Genomic DNA, 7,701 nt, shown 5'->3' with positions numbered 1-7,701 from the left:
GCTCCATTAGCAGGAACTTGAGATTTTAGGGAAACTCCCAAAGGCGGTACTAGTTCAATTGTTGTATTTTTTTTTCTTTCCTTTCCTTTTTCACTATCTTAGTTTTTTTTTCTTTGTTATGTTTTATTACACAAATGAAAGAAAAAATACTATATTGTGACAAAGAAAAACATCTCTGCCAAAACTATTGAGAAACAAATATTTAGAATAAAATCTGAGAACTTTTGTTTAGGATAATGAAAAAGTTCTACTTGCTTTTTGCAAAGCTCTGAGCAATAAATCAAGATAAACCTAAAGTAATAAGTGATAATGTTAAATATTTGTTCTAATTAAATTGACTTACTGACATGAGTCAGAAAGCAGACACAAAGATATCACAGAATTTTTGGTTACAGTTGAAATCACGCTGGCTGATTTTGTTAGAGAAATAGATTAAAAAATATATACAGTAAGATCTGCCTCCTAGGTCAGTAATCAGTAGGGTGATCCTAGGTTTTTAGTTTTGAAATAATGCCTTTTAAAGGAGAGATATGAACAATTTCCTTCCATCTTCAATTTTTAAATAAGTGTAATTCCAAAGATGCAAATTGCATGCAAATTGCATTATAAATTTTAATATGAAAATTTCTGTTGATTAATAATAAAATCATTGAAATTCAATCAAAACAGCTGCTAGAACTGCTCACAAAATATATTTTAAGTTACAGTAAAGTGTGTGAGATATAATGCTACTGGAGTTACTAATTTATTAACAAGATAAAATTGAAAGATCTTGCGTAGCCAAACAAACCATAGTAAATGAACAAGTTCAATTGTTCATCCAAAGATTTACTGGTTGTACTTGCTTAACAACCACTATTGGGGCTAACAACTCAGTTGCTAAGCAACATGGTTGCCAGTTCTCCTGCAGTTGTTAAGTGAATTACCCACAGTGGCTTTGACAGCTGAATAGATTGGGATCTCTTTTTGTAGTTCTGATTGAATGCTATATTATATATCGAGTGGAAGGAATGTGGATTAGATGATGATATTATTACAAGATGGTCACAAGTGAAGATGGTCACTGATCAGTTTCAAATTACTTTAAAGGCTTCAGGAAGTAATTGAAATGTGGAACTGCCTTTACCCTCCTCTCATCAGCTACAGTGGAGACAGCTAATCCACCTCTTACATTGATTAGCTTTTAAATATGATGTGCCAGCAGGTGTCTGCACCTAGCTAACTTTGGCTAGATCCAAGAAATTGAATTGGGGTCAGATTTGTTTGGTCCTTGAATCACAATGAAGTCCCAGGACTAGTAGCTAGAATTAGAAGTTGAGAAAAAAAACCCAGAGAAATGGGCAATTGCAAACCACTTCTGCACTGTCACAAAAATTACATGAACCTAAGCATGTCAGTGCCAGGACTTGAAGGAATCTTTACTTATAGATTGGAGGGGACACCATATTTTCTTTCTTGTATTTATTTCATATATTTATAAATCACTTCCCATTATTACAAATACCGAAGTAGCTCACAATCAACAGTTAAAATACAAGATATAAACTAGATTACAACAGTACAAAAATAATAAATTTAAAAAGTGAGGAATTTTGATAAGCATCAAACCTTTTTTTTAAACATAGACCTTTTTTCAAGTGAAAAGTAATAGCGGATAAATATGGCTGATAAAAATTTAGTAGTTTCAATAATTGTCTGTTATGTTTATTTGGTTAGATTCAGCACTTAAAGTAATCACTAAGTAATCACTAAGTATTTAAGATGTTACTATACCCAGAGGCTTGGCATATTTTAAACTGTGCTGTGAATCATTGTAGAAATTTTTTTTGTCATCCAGCCAAGAATCAGCTTTAATACTATGACAAGTATAATTTATTTGCACTGTGCATTGCATGAAAAACAGCTGAAGCAGACACCTTAAATACTAAACAGTTGTTTACACAAACTCACAGCTTGATGATCTTATGTCTTACAGAGTCACACATCACATTAGAACTGGAAAAGTAGATGAGGGTTGTCATTTTGATGGTAGACATGAGGATGTCACTACTGGTGGTGGTAATGATGTCTCTAGTCAACATGTATTTCAACTGTAAAGGCAATAAGAAACACCATTAGAAGCTGCAAATAGAAGTGGATTGTTTAATTGCTGAGCAACCCTTGTATAGTAGCTGATCAAGAATTATTTGTATATTCATTTATTTGTATCCCACCTTTATTATTTTTTTATAAATAACTCAAGGTAGTAAACATATCCAGCACATCTTCCTCTTCCTATTGACCACAGAACAATATTCCTGTGAGGTGAGTTAGGCTGAGAGAGAATGACTGACTCAAGGCCATCCAGTTGTCTTTCATGGCTAAGGTGGCACTAGAACCTGTTTCCCAGTTTCTAGCCTGGCATCTTAACTATTAGTGGCCAAACTGCAGCAACCAGTAGGTCTTGAACTGCATTTTGTAGTTTATTGCAACAGAAGCTCTACTTCCCACATATTTTCATTTGATATCATGATTCAAGCACAAATTAGCAGTTAGCACTGAGATATCATGATGCATGTTTCATGATATGCCCCCTTTTTCTCCTCCATGAAAGCCTACACCTAATTGTTCCTGATGCTTATTTTAACACATAAGATATACTTTTCCTGCTACAGAGCTTTTCTCCAATATCTTATCATGGTTTTATGAGCTCTTTGCTCCCTATTCTATTTAATCCTTGTTCTTAAAGATAATTTATTTGCCTGGATTTAGTTTGGCAGCCTTAATCTTACTCTGAAATTTCTAAGCAATATTTCTTAACTAGATTTTAAGGAAGGTAGACTGCTAGTGGGAAGAAGAAGGATTGAGCAAAATCATTAAGAAGGACATTCAGAAAAGATTAAACAATCTTAAGAAAGGGAAAAGTGTGAGACAGAAACTTATTGTCATCTCTTCAGGTTAGGCCAGAAACAGGCATGGCAGGGATTCCAGAAATTCTCTTTATTGTAGCTTTATTAAAAGGTCATCGGAGCTTCTATGCTCCGTCTTTGAGCAAACAAAATCTAAGCAGGGTTATTTTTTTAATTCTTTGCCCAAACTGAATAATCTTTTCTGAAAATCCTTCTCCACTCCCAAAGCAAAGATGAACCTGATAATGGTAGATGATCTATGGGTCCAACTAGCCCATGACAGCAGTTCTCCTACCTATCCAATTATGGATCCATTTGTGTTTGGGCTGCTGTAGAAAATTGAATCTTGCCTGGCAGCCACATTTTCCAATAGGAATAGTGACCTTGTGAAATAAGATCCTGACTAAAAAACAAATTTAATTAGATATATCTATTCATACATGCATTTTCTGCATTTTCTGACACATGAGTATAAACAATGTGGATCTTATTTTCTCAGTTTGAGATTTCATTTGTCCAGCTCATTATATTTTAAAGTCACATGAAAATTTGCATGTATGGCTAATATATGTACTTCTTACAAAATACAGATTTGAATGTTTTATGAGTTAAAAATATATTCAAAAACCCATGTATAGATATAGTTGTATATAAAATTAATAGCTGCACTTTGTGATTAATTTTTCTTTTAAATATATTTTTATACATTTTGGGTTTCAACTAGTAGCACTGCAGAATTTGGAGTAATGTGACTGTCCATTTATGTTTTAGTTCCTAAAGTGTAAATTATAAAAATTTACATTAAAATGAATAATTCCTATCAATTTTGGTGACTTCCAATTATCCATGTTCTCTTAAAAAAGCATTATTCATTAATTTATTGACTTCATCTGGGGGAGAATCTAGACAGCACTGCTGAGTTATTATGTTCTACTTTTTAATATTGTTCTTCTGTATTTTAAAAGAGCTTATTTCAATTAATTGTGCTAATTTTAATGAGATTACAGTTCCAAGCCTTTTATTACATGGTATAAAATTTTAAATAATAAAAGCATGAGTAAACTATGGAATTGCTTGGATTGCAAATTGGAAACAATTAATGGCCAGTCATGTTTGGGACTTTGTAACAGATTAGCATGGAAAGTTGGCTCACAAAAGCCATGACTAAGGTTAAGGGCATTTGTAAAGAATGGAAAGTATAAAGATCAGCTACACATATCAGTCTAATCCAGTGATGGCGAACCTTTTAGAGACCGAATGCCCAAACTGCAACCCAAAATCCACTTATTTATCTTCAGGTGCCGGGTGGGTGTGGCCCATTGGGTTGGCGTAGCTACGGTGGTCACAGCAGATGGGGTGGGCATGGCTGGAGTGGGTGTGGCCACCTCGATGTTGCTCGTGGGGAGGGATGCCTGTGGGGGCCGAGCAGGGTTGGGGGAGATCCAGGGAGTCTCTGGCGGGTGGGGCGATGGGCAGAAGGCTTGTCCTGTGGGGTGAGGCAAGGCAGGGGACAGGGCAGAGGTGCAATAAACTTTCCCACCTCCCGTGTGGGCAATGTTTTTCCTGAGATAAGCCTGCGTGCGCCTTCACACATGGTCTGGCAACATGGAAGTACTAGCGTTCGGAGAGAAACTCCTCAAGAAGAAGAGCGTGCAAGTCTGCCCCCATCTGGCCAGGGCTTTTCCAGCCCTGCCCTCTGCTCTCAAGGCGTCGAACACCCTGCTTCCATTGAGACAGCGGCAGGGGGGTGGGAATGGTGGCCTAGCAATGGAGACATGGAAGCGGTAGACCAGCCAATGCGTGCCGGCAGCAACAACAGTAGCCCCATGCAGTAAAAGGGGTGCATGCAGTTTGGGTGGTGTCAATGGGGGCGGGGGAGCGGCTGCTTCCTGGAAGATTGGGACCAGAGTCGGCTGCAGCAGGCAGGGGATAATAAAAGCTTAAAATAAAAATAAAAGTCTAAAAAGGGCCGACACTTTCTGACTGAGGGGGCACAGAAAGGATGGCATTTGTGGAAGGGTGTAGCAACACTGGCTTGACAATGGTGGAGGAGACCGTACACTTAAAGGAGGGTGACCCCCACCATACTTGGGTGGTTCTCCCCAAGAGGTTCCAGCACCGCTTTGAGCCCCGCATTCTCATGGCCCGCAGCAGTTTGTTACCAAGGCCATGTTGGTGGAGCTGGCGTCCCCCAAATGGAGAAAGTGGGTGTCTTGCCAGGCCCGACGTCCCCACTAGCAGCGGGAGATTCCCAGTTTCTCTGCTCACCATGATGGGGAAATAGTCCCGGAAGTATCACCAGACAGCCCAGGCGGAGTGGCGCCTGCTGTGAGATGGCATCTCCCAATCCAGGTAGAGCCAGGCCGCATAGCCAAGCACCAGCAGCCAGCCGTCCCTGAGCAGTAGCACCAGGTAAAGCCCCAGGCAGCACTGGGCTATGAGAGAGGCAGCAGGTGACCGTCTCCTCCGCCTCACCAGCCCCTGAGCAGCGGCAGCTATGGCACTCTGAACATGCTTAGGAGCCCGTCACTCCCACCGGTGGACAGCCCCAGCTGAGAGGAAGTGGTGGCACCCTGCAGGGCTAGAGCAGTCGGGGTTTGGGAAGGCAGCCCCACGTGAAGCAAGGCAAGCCACCACCTGCAAGAGCCAAACCGGGTGCCGTAACTGCCTGCCCGACCCTGCCTCGGGCTTCCTTCATAGCTATCGGCCCGCTGCCCCATACTGGCCATGACCGCTGGCCAGCGCTGCTCTTCTGCGACCTCCTCTGCAGCTGGGACACAACCAAGTTTGCCGGCGGCGACACTGTCCCATCCTCACCCAGCGCCATGAAGGAGAACACCCACTGGAGGACGGCGGCCATTTGGAGGTATTGCCAGAGCAGCAGGCGCAGCAGCAGGCACTGCTCTGCCTGCTCCCACCTGTGGACAGCCCCAGCTGAGAGGAAGTAGCAGTGCCCTGCAGGGCTGGAGCAGTCGAGCTTTGGGAAGGCAGCCCCACGCAAAGCAAGGCAAGCTGCCGCCCGCAAGAACCAAGCTGTGCGCTGTAACTGCCTGCCCGCCTCTGCCTCGGGCTCCCTTTGTGGCATTAGCCCGCCACCCCACACTGGCCATGACCACCAGCCAGGGCTGCCTCTCCTACGATCTCCCTGTGGCTGGGACTCAGCCAAGTTTTCTGTCGCTGGCACCATCCCGTCCTCACCCAGCGCCAAGAAGGGGAAGACCCACTGGAGGACAGTGGCCATTTGGAGCTGCTGCCGGAGTGGCAGGCGCAGTGGATTGAATCACAACCACATGGCCAGCGTGATGGGGTCGAGCTCCTACAGTTTGCTCACCAAGCTCAGCTGTAGCTTATCATGGAGAAACAAGCTCCTCCTCCTCTTTTGTGAAGTCCCACCCTGCCCGCCCATAAGTGAGGCATGGCTGCACTGCTGCGGGGGGGAGGGGGTGCTTCCCCAATGGCAACTCCGGGCTGGCTGGCCTTAGGCCAGTGATGGCGAACCTTTAGAGACCACGTGTGCTGGGGCAATGGCACATGCCCACAAAGAGAGCTCCGTGTGTCGCCTCTGGCACACGTGCCATAGGTTTGCCACCACTGGTCTAATCCATTTAATTTAAAAATGAACAAATGCCAAAAATTAAATAATTTAAGCTGGATTTCCTTTTCATAAGTGCCATAGTTTTGAGCACAAGTTTCTTAATTTAGGATTTAAGCCTATCAATTGAACTATAACAATTATAATAATAAATAAACTTAAAATTGATCAAGCTGCAAAGAGGAAGTGACTAATCTGCAAAGAGAAAGTGACTAATGAAAAATGTGATTTTATCCAAGAAGGAACAATAAAATATTTAGAAGTCATCTTAAAATGTTTGTGAAAATAAAATAATATACAATGAATTAAAAGGTGAGTATTTGGGAACTAAATCAAAATGGAACTGTCAGATTTTAATATTTTAAAGGAAATGTTTTTCCTTGAATCAAAGAGGCATACTGAGAAAACACTTTAGGATTTTGTCAGTGGACTTTGATGTTACATGATGATTTAGGAAAACATGTTTTTACAAAAGACTCTTTTTATATGTGGTCTTGTTCTCCTTGACTTGTGTATCCAGGGTTGGAAAAAAGAACAGACTATATTTATGTGTGCAATTCTGTTTGGGAGAGGACTTTAGGAGAGTTTTTGTATATTTTAGGCTTGAACAAAATGGTAGATGGGCTTGTGTCAATGTACAATATATGCTTTCTTAAGGTTGTTTGGTTATAACAGGACCCCACAAATAAGAATAACCTGAACAAGTGGTCTAATAGATATCCCAAATTTAATATCACTTTCATGGAATAATGACCTCTCAGCAGCAATAAATTGCTGTTGTTGAAATTTTCTTGGTCATTTTACTTCTTTTTTTTTTTTCAAAATTTTTTTTATTATTTTCAACATAAGAAAAAAGCAAACACAAGTACATCACAATTGAAAACCCCCCTCCCCACCCCCCACCCAGACTTCCCAAACCTAATCCCAGGATACTATTCATCTAAAAGTAACCTTATATTAATATCCCTAACTCCATAAAATATAATTCTACATAAATAGGTGAAATATATGTATATATATAAAAAGAAGAAAAAATTTTTTTATCTAAAAACCTAACCTATATTCCACCATTCTATGCTTATTTTGAATATAAACAATCCATCTTCTCCATATTGATAAAAATTGTTCATTTGAATGATCCTTCAAATAAGCCGAGATCTTTGCCATTTCAGCAAGATGCGAAACCTTCACTCTCCAGTCCTCTATTGTAGGTAAAACTTG

Source organism: Protobothrops mucrosquamatus, unplaced genomic scaffold (genome assembly GCF_001527695.2).
Source record: "Protobothrops mucrosquamatus isolate PMUCROS unplaced genomic scaffold, P.Mucros_1.0 scaffold2911, whole genome shotgun sequence".
NCBI classification, from domain to species: domain Eukaryota; kingdom Metazoa; phylum Chordata; class Lepidosauria; order Squamata; family Viperidae; genus Protobothrops; species Protobothrops mucrosquamatus.
Note: the sequence above shows the minus strand (reverse complement) of the source record.